The following is a 21,387-nucleotide window of genomic DNA, read 5'->3' as shown; positions in this document are numbered from 1 at the left end:
TGTGATGATATCCTAATCCGCAATAACTCTCATATGAAACTTCCAAAAATTTCTGTTTCCGTATTTAAGACTTCCCAATTCATATCAAGAGTTGATTGGATTTGGAAAACTGGATAATCTCAAGGGTACTTTATTTGAAGCCTATATGCACACCCGAAAGTGGTACTTTAGTTGAAGTACACAGCAGATTTTAATGAAAATATGTATTAAAATATACTCGAAACTTTTTAATTTTAGCATTTAAAACTTTTATATTAATGAAAACAAAATATCAGATTTGGGTAAAGTGTGTCTGGCTAAACTTGAAATGATACTTACTTGAACATTACATGGACATCCGGAAGTGTCCATGTAAAGTTTAATCGAAGAGCACAACCGATTTTAATGAAAAACGATATTAATATGTACTCCAAACTTTTCAATTTTAAAATTTAAAACTTTTATATAATGAGAGCAATATATCAGATTTGGGCCAAAATTGAACGGCTCGGAAGTGAAGCTTTGGACAAACTTTTCTGAACAAAATATTTTGTGTTATAATCCAAAATTATCAGATTTGGTATTTAATTTGGATCAAACTTGCACATGCATATACGACGCGTATACAATCATGAATGAGAATAACATATTAGATTTTAACTATTATGGGATAAATTGGAAGTGGTGCTTTATTTGGAACTCTTAACAGATTTTAGTTGAAAAATATCATTATACACTCTAAATTCGAAAGAGTTGTATCCGACTCCAAAAGAGTGACATCTCACCTCCCTCTAATGCCAAAACGGCACCAACCTCAAAAGAGCGACTTTTCACTCTAATAAAAAGTGGTTCCTTCTCACACAAAAAAGGAGTGACCCTTTCTTCGTTCACTCTTGCCGATAGCGAGATATCGCCCGATATTCAGGTGAAACCACACACATTACAAGGAGTCATAATAGTCTGCTCACTCCTTGATGGTGCGATTTTTATAATTATTTTACATTTGTTTTATTGGCAAACTGAAAATTCATATTTGCTATGCAAAATTTATGGCTGAGGTAAAGTTTTAGATTTCTGGTTAATATTATCTTGAAAAAATGTTTTACACTACTTTTTAACATGCTATATTGTGACTTTAAATATCTGCTGTTTTAGATTTGCTACCTATGTACTTACAAAAACATTTATTGGTCATGAAGACGATTATTAAGTAGACCATCACTGAAATAAAAAGCATTGTTTTAGGATAATCATATCTTCTTTATTTGGACATATAGTTTTTCTTTCCAAATCTAGCGAAATATATATGTATATATATCAAAATATTACATCCATATTAAAATATTGAAAATTCGGTGTCATGTTACAATATTTAACATTCTGAAGTAATACTATCACTTTCTCAGGGTATTTCTGATATGAAATTACTTTGAATTCACAGAATATATTTTATTTCACAGAAACATGGTTCTTGCCTTTATGTATACTAAGCAATATTAAAATCAAAGCAACTTAAAAACTGGAATAGCAAGATATTCGCACTTAAAGCTTGGTTTTTGAATAAAAAAGGTTTTTCAGGTACTTAAATCTTTGAATAAATATTTCAGAAATTTTCAAAATTTGGTTTGAGAAATCAAAAAATGCTTAGTTTCATAAAAGAAATTTAAAAAATCATTTTAGATGAATCATATATGTATAGTGATATGTATTCTAAATTTTGTGTACATATTTTAATTTTAAAAAACAAATTATGTTTATTCACAAGATTAGAACACATAATCATGTAAATTGTAAGCTAAATTTTAAATTAAATAATCACAATATTTGGAAATGTAATTTATCAAAAATAGTTCTTGAAAAATTTTATAATAATGAAAATTTGAATGTGTTAAAACAGCTGATCATGTATATGTGTCTCAGTAAACCTGTATTATATTCTGATAGATTCAACTTCTTTAAATGCTACTTATAAGTGAATATATTAATACAATTTGTGAATTGATATTACTAGTACTTTATCGACTTGAGCATAATATGCATAAAAATATCGAATAATAAATTTTAATATACATTGAAATAAGAAAAAAATGTGAATTTAATTTCCCTAAATTATTCAGCTTTATTTGCAATGTATGAGATTCAAAAAATTAGTAACCATAAAATACTCTCATGCTATTGTTTTTAACTTCATATACTGCAAAAGAATTGTTTCTATTTCTTATTACAAAATCATTAAGAACTTAAAATTAATTAACCCCAAATTATGAATAAAGCTTATCTTCAGTTAGCTTACAACACTTTTTACTTTTGAGAAGTTATATGCATACAAATTCCTATACATTAATCATTATAGGTGAATAATTGTTTACATATACTTTTAGACTATAACTTATTTTTATATATGTTAATTCTAGTTTCAAGTCTCATGTGGAAAGAATAAAGTAAAAGTGAAATAATATGGATTAGCTCACATGTGTAAGATACACATTCATGTTTCATAATTCTGCTGAAAATTAATATGTACTTTATTGATTGGTTAAATATGAGTAGAAATCATTAATCTTTAGAATTATAATAATTTCCATGAACAAAGTAATTTAAAAATAAATGAAAACAAGCAATACATGAAAAACTCTTTATTAACAAACATATTATACATACATAAATTTTTACTCAATAATAAAAATATTAAAAATGCAATAAATTTTTACTCAATAGCTATGTTGCTGAAACATGTATTTAAGGAGTCCACACATGCTCTAGGAGTACTTATATTGTATAAAAAACTTCCCATAAAATTGTAAAAATTTGTTAATACATGTGCATATTGCACACTAAATACGAAATGGGATTTAAATAAAATGTCAAATGCCTTCATGGCGTGATTTGGACATGCTATTAACTTGTTATCTGCTTTAATGTAAAATGAATTTGAAATGCACACTAGAATCGGTTGCTTATTTTGCCCTGGTTCAAGAGACTCCATGTCTTCTATTCCCTGAAAATAAATTTCGTCATTAAGAATACATCCATATCTATGAGAACAAGTCAAATACCAATTATTCATATTAGAAAGTTTATCTTTCCAATTAAAAAATATTGCCAGAAAATTTTTTTCTTCATACAAAAATACCACTCAAGTAATTTTATGCACATAGAGAATCTTTTGCTTTTAGTTTCTGTAAAAGTGCAGTATCAAAACATATAGGAATATTTAAGTATTATATTGATGCAAATATAGAATAGGATAGTAATGCAAACTGCTATTTGTGCATTGCTTCTTCATGAAAAGTGTAATAAATAATGTAAAAAGAACAAAGAATATGGAGAATTAGTCTGGCTTATTCTTATGAAACCAAGTATCATTTCTTCACATTAAACTATGATGTTTGTTCTTGATTTCATAATTGCCCTAGTCTGACTGGAATTACTTTTTGAAATTCAAGCAATTTCTCCATCACTTTACAAGTAAAAAAAATCTATGTTCACTATATGATACATGCATAGAAATGATTACTGTTATGCTTTAGATGATACAAAGACATCACACATAATACAAACCTTCTTATTCTCTCGAAATATTTGCTAGTATGTAGGTGACATTCAAATCAATGCCATTTCAATTCTACAGAAATTAGCTAAATGACGATGCATCATCTGTGAGTACAACAGTTGAAAGCAGCTTGAGAACATGAATTTTAGCCACATGAGGCCAAATACATTCACTGTTGTAAAATGGCTCGTTTAAATATGATCTGCCCTCTTAAAATGAAAGTGCAAAGCATACAAAACTCATAAATACTTACATTAGCAAATATTAGAAGTGCAGAATTTGGAATGTTTTTTTGTAAATAACAGCCTGATGCCAAAATACTTGTTTTGCCTTTACTCTACAGAAATAAAAATAAAAGTATATATATATAAAAGACATAAACTGGATAACAATTGCATGTGAAATGTAATTATTAATTGAAGCTACATAAATATCACACATGAACCTTTCAAGAAAGAAAATGTAGCAAAGTTCAAAGGATATGCAGCTCAGTTCACTTACATATAGTATCAATAGCTTATTTGCATACACATACACTACAAACTAAAAATATTATCCTATTAAAAGAATTTTAGCTAAGCATATGAAATTATTTTTTATGCATAGACTTATGCCAAGTATTTACTCATTAATAATGAATGAGACCTTTTTTTACCTTTTTCCCTCTTCCTTTACCATAATTTGGGCTGGGCAAAAGTTCTGGGAGCAAAACTAATGCTTTTAGGTCATCTACATATATGAAAAAAATACACAGACTTTTATTACATAAGGATTACAAAAATATCATTAAAAAGGTCTTTGGCACTAGAGGTACATGGATTTACAGCTTACTTTTACAAGCCAGAAGAAAAAACTTTATAAACCATTTAAGAATGACCAATGCAAGTAATAGATAAAAAATTACTTTAGGTAATTAAAACAGTACATAAAAAAGTTTTAAAGTATTATATGATATATAATCCAAGTTAAATTTTTAAAGATCTTTACCATTGAAATCAGCAATACTTGGTACCAGAAGATCAGGCCGTTTTGTTTCCACATATCTCAAAATTCTTGGGACATAAAAAGATGAAAACTTTCCCAAGAAAGTGTCTGAATTGGGATGCATGCGTAAAAATTCTGCATCAATCTGCAAACACAACATAATTTCCAGTAACTTTATACAAAAATCAAAAATAGGTTATCTAGTACATATTCATAAAAATGTTGATTTTAAAAACTGAATGCATGTGGTTAATGGTTCAGTTTCTTAAACTAAGCATATACTGAATGAAAATTATTACAAGAACTTATGTGTTTTAACATAATGCTGAAAAATGATTTTGAACTGAAATTCTTTGAATTGATTTTGCTGAAACTTTGATTTTAGTTTACTGGCTCGACACATTTTAAAGATCACCAATATACACTATGCGTATATGTAAATTTAAAGTGCAATTACTAACTGAAAATTAATTAGCTTAATTTCTTACCATATCTCCTTTATAATCTTGCAGCCTGGGATATCTCTCCAAAACATCTGTTATGGTAATGCCTGAATCTCTTATTTCAGTTTGTCTGTCAGCCATTGTTTCGGACAATATATCTGAAATTGCCTGTCTATTGGGTTCTATGGGATTTTTAAATTTCATCCACATTATCTATAACAAAAAATTTATATGCACTAATTTTCAAACATTTTCTTTAAGTATAGATGAAATATTTATAACACAGAAGTATTTTTAAATGTTATGAATATGAATTTTACGAATGCTGAAAAAAACCTTTTCTTCTAAATCCTCTTTAGTCAAACGTTCTGTTTCAAGAGATGGTTCTATTCTGCAGATTTTTGAAGTTTTGGCTAATCTTTTTTTCTTTGATGGACTTAGAGTCTTCCTAAGCGTTTTCAGGCGAAACTCTATAAAGCCTATTCCTGTGGTCTTATCATAGAAGCTTTCCTGCACATAAATTAATACACATCACATAACTAGATAACATGTTTTAAAGTAATGTTTTGAAAATTAAAGAACACTTACATGCCCATGTGGGAATCTTTTTGATTTTAACAACGGAAATGCATCTACTAATGCCTCTGCAGTACGTTCCTTCCATTCTGAGGATGGGTAGCTGAAAAAAAAAAAAAAAAAAAAAAAAAAAAAAAAAGCAATTTAATGGAAAATTCTTGAAATTCATATAAAATAAAATATTTTCTTAATTTTCAGAATGTATCTATACCTTCTAGACTTAAATCAATGAAAATATATTCAAGTTCACTAAAAAAAACTTGCACAGTTCCACATAAATTTACTAATTTTAAACAGACTATCCTAACTAGCAGCTGCCTGTCTTCAGTCTTGTAGGAACCCCTATCCAGGTTGTCACAGAGCTGTTTGCCTTGTGGGTGACTGCTGACCCACTTTCTGATATCAAAAGAATCCTGAGAAAATTGAGAAAATTGTAATTACCGTCTAATAAATCACAACGTGTTCTTTTACATAATTAAAACGAAAAGACAAATTTTATTACCTTGTTTGAAATACACTGGTTATGTATTTTGGATATGTCTAAAGACTCCTCTTTTCTTTGTATATTCTGTGTTGAAATGGCACTTGCATCTTCACAGACCTTTTCAGTGCATTTTTCATCTGATGGTATTGAAGCAACTGCTTGAACTGATGGGCACTAAAAAGAAAATGACTTTTCAGATAATAATATAAAATTATTCTTCACTGTTATTCCATTATTGAAAATATATTGTTACCCTTATTCTATTCACAATTTGCATAATATGCTTTCTGGGCCCTAATTTTATGTTCATTTCTTTCAAGTCATCTTCTGTGATATCAGGAAATGTCAACCCAGTGACGCCTTCTTCTGTAAGAAATATATAGTATAACATTCTTCCTAAATTTTAATGACAACTAAATATCAATCAGTGCAATATAGTGCAGAATGACAGACAAGGTGAAAGAACAGCAAATTCAAAACTATAAGGGGACAAAATTACTTAGAAAAAACAGGAAAGAAATCTTTAAAAAATTATTGAATAACTTATTCATTTATATAAAATTTTACTATTTCTTATCTTTAAATATTAAAAACTTGAAATTAAATCTGTGTAATAAACAATTTCAATAGATTTAACAGTGGTTATATATGATATTAATTTATTCTCATAAATATTACGATTTATTTACATTACAAAATCACAGATAAATCAAATGCCATGTTAAATGGAACTTCAAAATTTTGAGCGGTAATTAGATATTTATATATTTAAAAGTATTCAGACAGATTTTATTCCCAAAAACATGTCTAGTAAATTAAAAAGGTATTTTTTAATTAATTTGGTTAATTACCAGCATCAATAAATAATTTTTGTTACTTTCGCTGTGCGCTCAATTGATAATAATTATTTTATCAATTCATTATGTCCATTTACAAATTATGACATTAAAAGTACGTATAATGAAAATTATATGTGCTTGTAATGCATTTGATAAGATAAACATTTCTCTTAATATGGTTTCTAGTTTAAGAACTTCCTAACTCTTAGTCTTTAAAGAAATCTATAAACTACCTTTCTTAACTTTAAGTAATAAAAGTTTTAAATGAGCAACCTTAGCTGTTTAAGATTTGTTTCATTAAAAAAAAAAAAAAAAAAAAAAAAAAAAGCGATGAAATTTTTTATGAAATATTTTACTTAAAAAAATACAGTTTGAACATACCTATATAAATGAGTCATAAAAGAATGTGATGTAGAGAAATGAAAGTTTCAGCATTTTTATAATCTTTCCATAACTGCTTGGGCTTGTAGTCTGGCAGAATTTCCGTATTAATTAAAGAGTGTTCACATTTTGCAGTTACTCTATAAGCATTCAAATGAGAATCCAGCCACAGAGTTGAATATATCTGGCAGAATAAAAAAACTTGTTCATTTTGAAAGACAATAATTTCTTTTATCTGCCCGAATATTGGATCTCCCGTTGTAGTTTCAATTCCACTATTCATTGCTACGAACAGTCCCACACGATATTCTGTTCCATATACATGAACATTTTTTGCTGCAAATATTGTGTCATCATCTACGAAGCCCATTTCATATAAGGAATTCTTACTTATTGTATGCTTCACTAATTTATTTGATCCTTTATTACATGTTACTTTAAGTTTAAAGCTTTCATTATGACCCCAGAATGCAGATTGAGAGATTTGACATAATCTAATCATGCTCTTCGGAATATTTTTGAAATTGCAAATTGCACTGCCATGTCTCTTAAATATATTATGTTTGGCTTCAAACCTCATGCACCACAAATGACGTATTGGACCTGATCTTTCAATGCAGTCACCATAATGTGTTAAATGATGGTGCTTATTAATTAGCTGAATGTTGGGAAATAGAGATTTAAACAGATCTCCATGCTCAATTACTAAATCATCTAAATACGATAACGCGGAAATTTTCAATTTCGGTGAGAGGACTATTTCGAGTATTCTGTTCAATAACAAAATTAAATTTAAATGATTATCATTTTCTGGAATTTTATCTGAAATTAAGAAAGGAAATACTCTCATCAAGGTCCACATCTGTGCTGCTTTTTGTTTTAGTTTGTGATCTGAAAGTTTTTGTAAATTAGCTAGGGAAAAATTCGAAGATGGTTTATTTTTTACATCAGGAGATCCATATTTAAAGGAATGTATTCTTCCATTAAACAATGTTAAATTAAAATATTGTTTCTCACACACATAATGATGTAACACCAATTTTAGTTCCATAGGGCATATTCCTTCAAGTAAATCATGCATGGGATCAAATGAACAATGCGAAGTAAAATGAAAATAAAGAGATGAATGTAATACACTTTCTTCATGGACACCTGTTTCTGTTTCCATTGATTTATTTGTTCCTATGCTGGACAAATGTTCGTAGTGCAGTTCTTTCGTTCTGTGTACTGCAGTATGTATACCTGCATTCAGATCTTCTCTGCTTATCATACGCATCCTGCAAAAGTGACGAGCTGATGGACTAAGCAGACCGTACAGTTGATGAGCAGCTAAGCCATCTGCGCTCACGGCAGCAATGGTTGCTCTTAAAGTGAATGGTTCACCATTTAACGAAAGTGTTACACCTTTATCACTTTCTAGCTGTGTAAGTTCATTTATAAATGGAGCCAAAATCCTTCTCATACCATATTTTGTTACATCTGCAGTATGACAAAGTGCAAGGACATGTATTCCATTGAGTGTTGAATTTATATAAGAAGGGATATTTTGTATAATGAAATAGAACGTTCCTAATTTGTGTTCATACACCTTTGTTCCTAAGGGATTGTTTATAACAATGTCATCATAGTATAACTGAATTCTTATTGCCCTAGGATATTTCTTGAAAAATGAAATATTTTTGTAATTGCTTCCATCACAAAAGTTTTTTAAGTATCCATCATTAGAAATTGTTTCAGTTTCGATACAATTTCTTATATGGCTATTAGACAAAACCATTTCAATTGTTTTTATGACTGAAACATACTGAAAGGTTTCTTTTACAATTTTGGTTTCAAATTGACCTGTTTTTGTATTCAGGGCTTGATCCAATCTACTGCCAAGCGGAATTTCAACAGGTTCGATAAAATTATGACAGCTTTTCAAAGTCTTTATTTGTCCTTTAGTTGTTGACATGCCATCAAAAATGTTTCCAATGTCATAACTTTTTAAAAATGTCTGCACTTTTTCACTGCTAGAAGATAAACCCTGCGAACTAAGAAAAACAGATGCTTGGTTTTTATAGAATTCTAGCATTTCCGAAAAAAATTGCCTGTGTCTCATTCATTACAAGGTTAAGGGATGTAGCGGTAAAACTGCTATTTGAACGAAGATCGGCAATCATCTTAACAGCAGATTTTAGTGCAACAAATTTTGTATTACTGGGTGAGTATTCTGTGAACTCTGAATTATCCTGAGATTCTCTATTCATATCACTATGTATTTCTTGTGAATTTGAAGTTATTATTTCATCTTGTCCGTGTAAGATTTTGTTTTCATCATGCAGACTTAAATGGTCCTTTTTAATGTGTCTTAATAAAGATTTGAAAAATTTAAAAGTTCTGCTACATCCTTCCTGACCACAGCAAAAACCAGAAGTAAACATTTTGGAAGTGGTAAAGCCATGTGCATGTCTTAAATGCCGAGAAAAACTTTTGAGCCCACCTTTAATAACTTTTTGACATTTAGAGCAATTCATCTTTGAATAGTAGAAGTGTAACTTTAATTTTGACCTTAAAAAAATTACCAAACATTAGAAACATTGTTAATATGATAATAATTGCTATGCATATTTTTATGCACCTAAATATGATTTATGAATTATTTCAACTAAGCAAACTGATTTTCAGTTATAGAATAACTTAAAAAAATATTCAAAGAAGTAGAGATTTTAACATTACTTGTTATGTTTTCCACTAAAATCTGAGAATGAAAATTATGAATACTAACAAATTATGGTCACATTGATGTTTTTCGCCGATAGTTAAAATACTTGAGTTTTATTTCCATCACTGCTTAGGAAGAGGAGAATAAGCCTCTTTTTTACTCGCGAAATTCCTCAGTGGCGGCTAATCTAGTTGGTTTGGTTTATGTGATTACAGCAAAGTCTTGAGGGCTATCAGCCTAAGGGAAGGGATGCCTTCATCGAGGAAACTGGTTCATATACATATTGCACATGGGGAAAATCACGAAAAGCCCATGCAGCCAACCTGTTCACGAGATTTGAACCTCACAGGATTTGACCGAACTACAGCGATTTTACCGTTCGGCCGCTGGTGGGTTCGTGGCTAACCGGGAATAGTTTCAACAGTGATGTTAAGTAGACGGAAAATTATTAAGCTTATAGGCAGGCAAAAATGCATAATATTTGTTGCATATAAATGTATATTAGGAGAAGGAGTATGATATTAGAATGTGTGTGTGCTTATTGCAAAGCCTCAAGGACTATCTGTGTAAGGGGAAGGATGCTTTCGTGGAGGTATTTCTAAGGGAAATTGGTTCGTATACATGTTGCACATGGGAAAAACAATGAAAGCGCCCATGCAGCCAGCCCCTTCACATGATTCGAACCCAGAACCAAACTACCAGATTTGAGCGACTTTACTGTTCGTTCGCTGGTGGGCAATATTTAGGGGATGTGCATTAATAATCGGAGAAAAAGCATGATATTAAGCATTTATAAATAAAAATCAGCCTGTGAAACATGATATTTAGTGCATATAAATTTAAATGAACATAAAAAAACATAATATTAAGCATACGCAAGTAAAAATTACATAAGAGTAAATTACATAAAATAAATGTTAGTAACTGAAATCAATTTAGCCTTTCCCCATTTTCTCAAAATTGGCCCCAAAACTGTAACATTAAGAAACTTTTTGGCAACCCATTACCTTAGAAGAACACATTCTTTAATCAGAATTCTAAAATATCCTTGATTGTATCTTAACCGTTGAATTTCATTTCATGCCGAGACAAGAACTCGAGTATGCAGTTTTCTAAATTTTCTTTGCAAACACTTTCAAATCACTTTTAGAAAACATAGTATGGAAATCAGACAAAATAATAATAAATTGAGAAAAAACGACATATGCAAATAAATTTTGAACATCAGTGAAAGAAACCGAGGAGACCATATGAGAATTCCTTTTTGGGGATTACGAGCTTTGTGCTTCGACAGCGTTTACATTTTCTGTATACTTTGCGGTTGTATTTTCGAAGATGAAACAGAGAGGTGGACGGTTGATAACTTTGAACTTCTGCAGTTTATAAAATTTCTAGAATGCAGTTCCAAATGCTGATTTACATCTGTAAATTTTTTCCACGACTGTTGTGAAAAGACTTTTGCAAAGTACAAATGGATTGAAATACGCCTAAGACTGATAAAATTGTACCATACTGTCTACAAATCAGCTGATAGAGTAATGAATCAAACTTTCAAAATACTATTAATGATTTTGTTTATAGGAAAACAAGCAAAATAGTACTTGTACCATACTGATTTTCAAACATTAATTATAATACTTTACGGTATTATAATTAATGTTTTATTTAAAAAATAAACCCAGATATTTTGTTTTTATACATATCACTTTGATATTTTATAGACTTTTTATTGTGCACCAAGTGAGGCAGCAAGAGCTCTGGCAACACCTCTGAACTAAGTATTCACATAAAAACTTAGTAATTGAAAATGTAAACAATCTATGTTGCCTGGGTCTTTAAATCCTATCTAAACCAGAAAATGAATTCATATGAGTTTCTTAAGATCAGGTTACTTCCATTTCTTTCCTACTTTGAAGGACTGTGGATAAGAAAAAGTTTAAGACTTGTTTGATACAACAATAGCTTTTGCTAATGTAAGCAGTTATATTATTTTCTACATTACTTCATCAGATCCTCTCAGTCATTTTAATATCACTAGGACAAGATATAATGTCCAATTGAAATAAAAAGGCAATAATCTTGAAAAGTAATCAGTAAATGTCATTAGTTTAACTTTGTGACTATTGAGTTGATGTATATGAATTAATCTTGAATCATAAAATATCATCATGTTTAAATTAGTAGACATTCGGACAATTTTGAAAGTATGCCTGACAAGTTTTCTTAGGTGGGGGGAAAATAAATAAATAAAAATAACCTGTCGAATTAGATTTTCTCCTGCAGTAGAAGGGAGGAGGAAGCTGTTTTTTCAATTGTGCATTTTATTATTTGTTAATAAAAGTTCATTTTTTTTAATATATTAGGCACTGCCACAAGTATAAGGCAATATTGCTTAATTTTCATATTATAAAATAAAAATGCATCAAACATTTAGGTTTTATGGCTTACATATAAAAATGTCATTTTGTTTCAGTTGAAATTAAAATGTTTAGACATGTAAAAATTGTACTATTTAATTAAGTCTGAAAAAGCATGCCTTGCATTTTGTTTAAAATAAATATTTTTTTTTTTTAATTTTCTTATTTGCATTAAAAGATAGAAACATTTTGGTGTACATATATATTTGGTGCTACATTTATTTGTTGGCATATATATTTGATGTCATATTGATGTAAATTAGATGTCATATTGGTGTATTGCGTCTTTTAATTTATTTGTCAGTAAATACATATTTAGCTTAAAATAAATAGATGCATATGGCATTTAATCATTTGAATATCTGGAATTTTCAAAAATCTGGACTAGTTATGGTTTTTAATTTAAAACAGAGTAGAAAGTGAAATTACCTTTTAGGGCATTCACAGCATCTTCAGGAACTTCTTGTAGTATTAAAAAATCTGCTAATTTTGTGCTATCATGTAATGCCTCCTGAAAAAAATATATATTATCGTGCTACAGTATAACAAAAAGACAAGGAGCAGATAAATTTGTTTTATTTCAATAATGTAGCTAATTCACAATTTGCTGTGGAACAAATATTAAGAATATAGAACCTATGTAGAATGGACAAGGTAATAAAATTTTATTCTTGGTCTTAGATTGAAAATGAATTCTCATTAAATAAATTATCTGCATAAATTAAATGGAATGTTTAATAATACAATAGCTAGTAGTTTGACATCAGAAAATCAAAACTTATTATTTTTTTTAAATTGCTGTGATTTTTTAGTCCAAAGGGGCAATTCGCCCAGAAGAACTATTAATTTCGTTTTGACATTTTGCGTCGATTGACGATGTGTTTCTTTTCAAATTGTTGCCACCAAACATTACCGCCCTGTGTTACATTTAAAGAAATTAAATACTGAAGAATCTGCATGAATGTATGTTTCTCGCATTGTGATAAAATAACGGTACCTAGAACCATCAAAATTTGAACAACTTTAATCTTCCATAAAATATGGGCATGTGGAAGCCCTAATTTGAATTTTCTTTTATTATCGCTTTCATATTTTGTAACACTTCAACGAATTTTTGATTAACAAAGTAAACGCTTTCAAAGCGAACAATGGAGCGCGCGAGCCTCGGAAATTCTACTCTCATTTTAAAATTATTTTGCGATATTGCTGTTGAACTGAATTTAATGGTTTAAGTGCGAAGAACATGATATTTAATAAATAACGGTAACACACAAAATGTTAAAAAAACGCCCTTTTTGGACGTAATTTTAAATAGGAAACTTTTAGTGTTTTCTTTTTGAAAGTGCAAGATTTTTTTTAAATCGCAAACGGAAACCAAAGCAGTCTTAACATATTTATTGGCTTCCCGGACTTTTGTATGTTTAGGAGGCCTTAGCTACACCTACACTATCGAGAATAATAATACATTTGCAAAAATATAAGTGTTAGAATGCTGATATGACACAGGTAGTGCTAGTAGAAACTTTAGAAAAATTCAGATTTGCAACAGTAAGTGAATTTTATTTTTACAAACTATAAGCAGAATTTATAAAAAAAGAAAGTTAAAAATCAATGAAAAACTGCTATAAGCTGAAAACGATATGACTTTAACAGGGAATTCAGTAAAGTATACGGTTTTTATTTCTTGCAATTCTAACAAATAATTTGAGTTATAAAAAATTAAAACTCTATAGTATGGATTTTTTTTTCCCCCACCGCTGTTCTTTGTACTCGAATTAAGAATGCATGCAAAACTGAATTTGAATAATTAAAGTCGATAGTGTTGTGTAAATTGTTTAAGAAGTGTTTACAAAAAGTACCATCCATATATATAGCTTTTATTGTGTTAACAGTACGTAATAAATAAAACGAAGTTACAGCAATACACTCTTAAAGCAAATTTACCTAAAAAAAGAGCCAACTAAAACTCCTTTTTATTACATCCTTCAATTCTTACACATAAATCTAAAATATAAGACTATAATTTATGATAAGTAAGATATTTCTATTAAGAAATAATTGTATATATATATTAAAACTAAACTTACTTTTGGCAGAGGAGCTGCGTTCATTGTTACGATGGAGACAACTGTCCTCACTTAAAATAGCGTCTCAGCAAAACTGCATGGTCACTCTGCGAGGGTAGGGGCACGACCGAAAGTCGTTCTTCCCCTTAACTCACTCCCTTCTCCAAGGTCATTTCGCAAGTGGAAAAATATGTTCTGTTACCAAAACAGTAAACTTGCCTTGTTTAACACGAAACGGAGCGAAAATTGCTGTCACGCTTCAAATCTCACTCTGAGAAATTTAGAGTGTAATATTTAAAATAATGCAACATTAAGGCTATTTCTAGCATACCTAGATATAGTATTTATTTATATCAAGGCATAGAAGAGAATGTCTTTTTATAACAATGTTTCAATTTGCCGAGTTTCAAAACTCTTGTAATATAGGCATGTGTAATCAAGGGGGAAAATTTACTTTTCACTGTTCATGATGAAAAGGTACGTGAGCAAATAATAAATTCGAAAACACTTATTTCTTTATTACTTAAGTCATCCGAGAACGGAGTATTCATCTGTAATTCAAATCCTAATTAGAACTGTTTACTGACACTTAAATATCGCAGAGATATACGTGAAGATAAGAAATAATTTAGATTTGTTAATACTATAAAAATAACAGAGAAGATAGAATTAGACTCTCGTTTTAAAGTATTAAGTATTTTATAAACATTTAATTTTCTTTAATAAAAAATAAGGAATAATAAATAAATAATAACGAATTATAAATTATATAGCAATAATTTTTGAATAATAAATTATATAGTAATGATTTTTGAATAATAAATTACATAGTAATGATTTTTGAATAATAAATTATATATTGTTCAACTGCTCAACAAAATATAATTTTATTAAAGAGAAATGACGTAAGACCACTGACCTAAAGTAACCTATTAATTTCGTGAGTGATCAAATATCACACACGGAATATCACTGCTTTTCTTAAGAATGGAAAGAGTGTTGTTCCCGAATAAGAGATATTTAGTCTAATCATCCTCGAAATCGGAGCACTTTTTTCAAAATCTACGTTAGTCGATCATTACCTTTCTGCCTAATTTTAAATTCTATATTGACTGTTTCTCTTCTGATTATTCTTTTTGCGACACGAGAAATTTCTTGACGTTTTGCTGTGTATCTCCTTCCGCCATTTTATAAGTTCGAACTCAATTTAATTTTGATTGACGGAAAGTCGCTTCAGGGGCGTTTGCGAGTTTTAATTTTCCTATTTTCTCGTCTTCTAATTTGTTAATTTTTGGTTTAATTTCTGTTTGATATTCTAGTATTGGGATATTCTTAGTTAATATTTCGTAATTTAGTAGCTTTCGCAAGTGGTGTTTTACCATTAATTTATTGTAACTTATATTTTTCGAAGATTTGATATTTTGATATTTTAACCACTTTGCTCTTTTCCCTACAATATCGTGTTTTTGGTATTTGCTGCTATCCTACTGGTTCCTTTTATCTGTTATTTCAGGCTAAACGTTTTTGTCTTTGAGGAAGAGGACCCTAAGTTTAGATCGCCTTGGAAAATGAGTTTTATGCAAAATCTACGCCAATCTAAGCTTGCCTTCTTTTCCCTTCCAATTGCAACCATAAGCATTTGCAAAAAAGGGGATCATACGTTCTAAGTGCAAGCTAATATGCTGGATAAAGCAAACAGACCCTAAGTGAAAGGGGAATTCTTTATTTGAAAAAGAATCGCTAACTATTAATGACTTATTTTAACCACTATCATTTACTTCTCAACTACAGACATAGCATTTTTATTCAGATATTCCTTTCAATCTGGAAAACTTCCCACATCAGAAAGTTTGAGAAAGCTGTCCAATTTAAACTAATTTAGAGGTAAGGCAAAATTTATAGCCCATGTGTCCTTTGTTATACAAATTCTGTCCATTATCTCCATTTGGCTTTCAAAAGCAATTCGGAATACTTTACAAACAAATTTCTTTGAATACAAAGAATAGCATTCCAGTGCCTTGGTATAAGAGGGCGGCTTGGCGAGCTTTGCAACCCCTGGGTTGCCATTCTCGTTGACATTCCGCTCACGCGGTTTATATCGTGGCTTGTTACGGGGCGTTTCTTCCGCGTAGAGAAATAGAGGGAACGGTCTCGAAGGGGAAAACTCCCTCCCTGCAACTCGTGGTGAAGCAAAAGCCTCCGTCGCATCCTCCGTAGATGCATGTCGTTCATTTACTGTGGTATTAGATAACACAAAATGGTTATTTCACGGTACGGATTGGGCTTTTCACAGGCATTAAACTATGTTGAACTCAACCGCTGGAGTACCTAAAAGCAATCATTTATTCCCTTTAACGAATTAAACTGACCCACTGCTTCAAGTTTTGTTAAATCTCAACAGTTCTCAAACAAAAGCTTATGTCATTAAGTTATGTTAATATTAAATTATATTACAAATTAAGCTCTAGTGTTTTGTCTTTAATATGACTTGATAATATTTTATAACTTGAGAATTTCGAACTTACCCTTCTTAGTAGTGGTAGTGCGTATTAGCATATGGCTATATTCATGAATTGTTAGTCCAAAGGGGCTTTGTCCCTGAGGGACTATTGTTTTCGTTTTACGATTTTGGGTCGACTCGCTCTGAATGTCCGTTTCGCTTTTCAAACTGTTGCCACTAAATGTTATCGCCCTGTATTACGTTTGAAGAAATTAAATAATGAAAAATCTGCATAAATGTATGTCTATTTCTCGCATTGTGATAAAACAACGTCACCTAGAGCCATCCAACGTTGAATGACGTAATCCTACGGCGAATAGGGGCATCTTGAACCCAAATTTGGAATTTGTTTTATGATCGATTTCATATTTTGTAAAACGTTAACGAATTTCTGATTAACAAACTCCAGGATTTCTAAGCGAGCCATGGCAATGTTGTACAGAAAATAACATTTTTATCTCCAGCGCGTGAGACTGTATATCGGAAATTCTAAAGATATGCTCAATTTAAAATTATTTTGCGATATTGCTGTTGAACTGAATTTTATGGTTTAAGTGCGAAGAACATGATATTTAATAAATAAAGGTAACACACAAAATGTTAAAAAAAAACACCCCTTTTGAGGTAATTTAAAATGTGAAACCTTTCAGATTTTCTTTTTTATTTCCTCTTTATTTAACGTTATTTCACAAATGACCTGATAAGAACAAACCCACGAAATTTATCGTGACATGGAATACAAGATTACATCTGTAATTGGCAAAAGCCTTCACCACCATATAGGTGATAGTATACGATTTTGCCTAGCTCCCCCCCCCCCACTTTTGAGAGATAGCATCCAGGGGAATGGGTGCGAGGGTTTCTCACCCCTCTTCCTCTACCACCAAACCACATGAGGACTTTGGATTCACCATACATTTAGACTTTCTTTCTTTCCACCGACAGCGAGGCAGCCGGTCCACTGGGTAGTTAGCATATCGGCCAGGTAGTCCCGCTGACGGAAATAACTTGATCAACATAACACACTTATATATACATATGTGCTCAAGACGAGTGCTGGGGGCAATGCAAACAAATGCTGAACGAGACGATAGTGCAGTGATAGAAGAAGGGTGCTTGCGGGCGAGAACAATTTCAGTTACATATTTACAGAGTTATGGATAGGTGGTTACAGAAGGTGAATTCACAACGTAAACAATAAATGAGTACAATGCAATATATGAGCAATTAACAAAGTGATTGATAAAACAGTAAAAGTAATATCTAAAATAGGGCTAAATACTAAATAGCAAGACTAAAAATAATAAGAAGTAAAATACTAAAAAGCGAAATAATACATAAAATAAAAAAAATACATTTTGACTGCCCTCATGCCGAAAATACATTTACAAACATCCATGCCTTCTCCGGCATTCTTACCCGGATCTTTCGGTACGGTAGTCAGAGTCGCTAACCATTATTCCATTGGGTGGCATTATTTGTGTACTGATACTGGCATTATTTGTGAACTGAGAATTTCATTACTGTTTTTGCTTCTTAGCTCTGTCATCGTATGTCTACAGATTATTTTTTCTTTGCTTAATCATAACTATTAGTTAGCGGAAAAAATTATTTTAAAAAGGTAGTTTTCTAATATTCCAGTTATAAAGCCCCGAGTAGATAATTTGATTTTTATATTCTATAATGCAGTGGACTTCAAACTATGTTCCGCGGAACCCCGAGGTTCAACGAGTTCAACGAGGGGTGCAACGAGTCAAAATGAAAATTCCGCAAGAAAATTATAAAGCACTAGCGTTAATTGACTAGTGTTTATTAACTGAAAGATATAAAGACACATTTAGTTACATTTGAAAATTAACCAGAAGCTTCGTGTGAGGGCTGCCGACGTCAGCAATGACGTCCGTACGAAAGTAGCTCCGATTTTTCCATTGTTCAATCGATGTGTGTGCAAAAAATATTTTTCAAACATTTTAATACTATTCGGAGCAACGTACTTAAGCGAAAAATATCTCTCAAAGTATATAACAATTAAAAACAAAACACAGAAGCAAATTAAACAAGTAATATGAAATAGGATTGCAGATAATATCAGTAGATCTAGACTTCGACAGTTTGTATAAAAAACTGCAAGCTCGGCGTTCTCACTTAATACAACGCAAAAGTGACGCCTGAAGCACTACTTAATGCTGTTAATGAATACATTATATTCATTTTATATTAAAAGTTATTAATAAAAAGTGCAATACTTTTGAGAAACGTTTCATAAAGTACCTAAAAACGCGTTGATCTACTTTAAATATTATTTTAAGATATACTATTTTTCTAGAGGTGGGCTAGAATTCTCTGAAAAAAAAAGTTATAGTTCTAAGGGTTCTGGGAGTTGACAGAGTTAGAAGACCACTGTAGCGCTGGTAATTCGGTCCGAGGTTCAAATCCGGCGAATGGGCTGATTGCATGGACTTTTCGTGGTTTTCCCTATGTGTAACGTATATACGAGCCAGTCTTCCTTAGAACGTCCTCCACGAAGGCATCTTTCCCCTTAGGCAGATAGCCCTCGAGGCTTTGCCATAATCACATAACCCAAAGCAAACCAACCATCACTACTCGAGTGTTTAAGACCGCTGAAACTTTGGAGTTCCACCTAGGTTCGATCCCAGGCGAGCGGGCTGGATGCATGGTTGGTTTTTGTGGCTTTTCCATGGGCATCGTGAATCTGAGCTAATTTCCTTCAGAAACGTCCCCCACGAAGGCATTCCTCCTCCTACGAAGATGGCCCTCGTGGGCTTTATTCAAATAACCTAACCTAAACCATTCCTTTACTGGCAACAGAAGGCGAAAGGCAACTTGTAAAGAATTATCTTCCTCCTCCGAGTATGCTGACTTGATGAAAGTGATCAGAAAGTTCATTTAGCAAGTGGCAATTCGTAGTTCAAATTTCGGTGAGGGTGCAATTAATTTCTCATGTTTCATGCTGTGAAAATTTTGGTTTCTATAAATTAATTACCTGTGCTCTGCTGCTTTAACCACTCAGGCTTTATTATTTAAACATTATACTGTTGAGAATCCGCACTCTGATGCCAGTATCTTTCTTTTTATTTCTATTTATTTGTTTATTTAGTGAATGTAAAACGGTGTAAATCAAAAACTTTAAAAATATTATAAAAAAGTAAAGCCTTTTTTATGAGTTTACTTTCCGCAGGTGATATAATTGTAGATAAAAGAATAAGCTCTTGTCTATGCAAAAATTATTGTCTAATGTATATATTTTAGAACTTCATTTGGTCCCTGTCATAAGCATGGGTAAATTAACTAAAGGAGGAATGGCATAAACTTTGCAGTTTAAAACTGGAAAGCTATAAGCAGGCATTTTCTCCTCTTTTATACAAGCAATTTTCCCTCCAAAGAGTGCTTTTCAGTGGAGCAGAGAAATTTTTATTCAAATTCACATTCAGACAAGCCTAATTTGCTGACTGATAAAAAACGTGCCTTTAAAATTTTGAATGCCAAATGATAGATCTCACGCCTCGTGAATTAGCTGTAGCTTCATTTTTAGCCTCAAACGCTATCTGAGGGACTAGAAACAGAGAGCAAGATTTTTTTTATTTTTATTTTATTAATTTAAGTTATTCCTGACATTCAAATCTTCATCTGAGTGATCTTTTGCATTATCTGTGAAGCGCCTTTTTACTTTGGATTTGAGAGAAAATTTGTGTAAAACATCCAATAAACACCAATCCAAATTTCAACCAGAAGGGCTGTCGAAGAGCATCGTCGACTGTTGTGGTCTTGTTTCACCTGCAGTTATCTTTTGTTTGCTGCACAGTTGCCCATTGCATCATTTTATGTTTTGACAACTGCTGGACAGCTCACGCATATTATTCAAAAACGAGACAGAGCAATTGATCCGTCAATCTCCATTGGAAAAAATCACTTGCGAAAAGCTGTAATGACCAGTTAGCAAAGAAGACAGTGAAGCACACGATTTGAAGCTGCCATTCACGTTCTTCGGCATGCCCTGTGCTGTAATAGGCGTAACAAATGATAAAAAGTTTTTTTTTTCCTTCCCCTACACGTAAACCAGTTTTTTTTTTTTTTTTTTTTTTTTGCCTGTCATGTTAAGAGTTAAATACGTGACAGCTAAATGATGGGTTGTTGAGAAGTCTTTGAAAGTTGCCACTAAGAATGGGACGGCTACTTAAAGTGACTTTGAGAAACAAACTGGGGGTTTTGTCGTCAACCAAAACATACACCTCGTTTCAATCTCAGAAGCAACTATCCCCACTTTATTTCATTAGTAACAGATCTGCATTATCACACATCTAATTACGGTTACAGATTATCTGTCTTTAACTTTGCTTCAAAACAAGTAAATATGAAAGCATTGATTTTTACCGATTTCTGGTTTTGTATAAATATTACTAATGGAAATTATTTCTAGTAGATATTTAATCAAAATATTAC

The 21,387-nt window shown here is 31.1% G+C and overlaps 2 long non-coding RNA genes across 6 annotated transcripts in view; one reads left to right on the top strand and one right to left on the bottom strand.

Moving 5' to 3' along the window:
• LOC146995202 (uncharacterized) overlaps nt 1–21,387 on the top strand; it is a 431,299-nt gene that overhangs the window by 100,790 nt on the left and 309,122 nt on the right. The gene's annotated exons all lie outside the window — the stretch shown is intronic.
• LOC118181769 (uncharacterized) lies at nt 2,687–4,287 on the bottom strand. Its single transcript, XR_004756946.2, has 3 exons — nt 4,188–4,287; nt 3,786–3,869; nt 2,687–2,977 (listed from the first exon to the last, which is right to left on the bottom strand). It is a non-coding gene; the product is annotated as an uncharacterized LOC118181769 (long non-coding RNA).

This window comes from Stegodyphus dumicola, chromosome 10 (assembly GCF_044657685.1).
Source record: "Stegodyphus dumicola isolate Sdum_Otavi_A_Nest chromosome 10, ASM4465768v1".
NCBI lineage: Eukaryota > Metazoa > Arthropoda > Arachnida > Araneae > Eresidae > Stegodyphus > Stegodyphus dumicola.
Note: the sequence above shows the minus strand (reverse complement) of the source record. Positions and strands in the feature narration are given on the sequence as shown.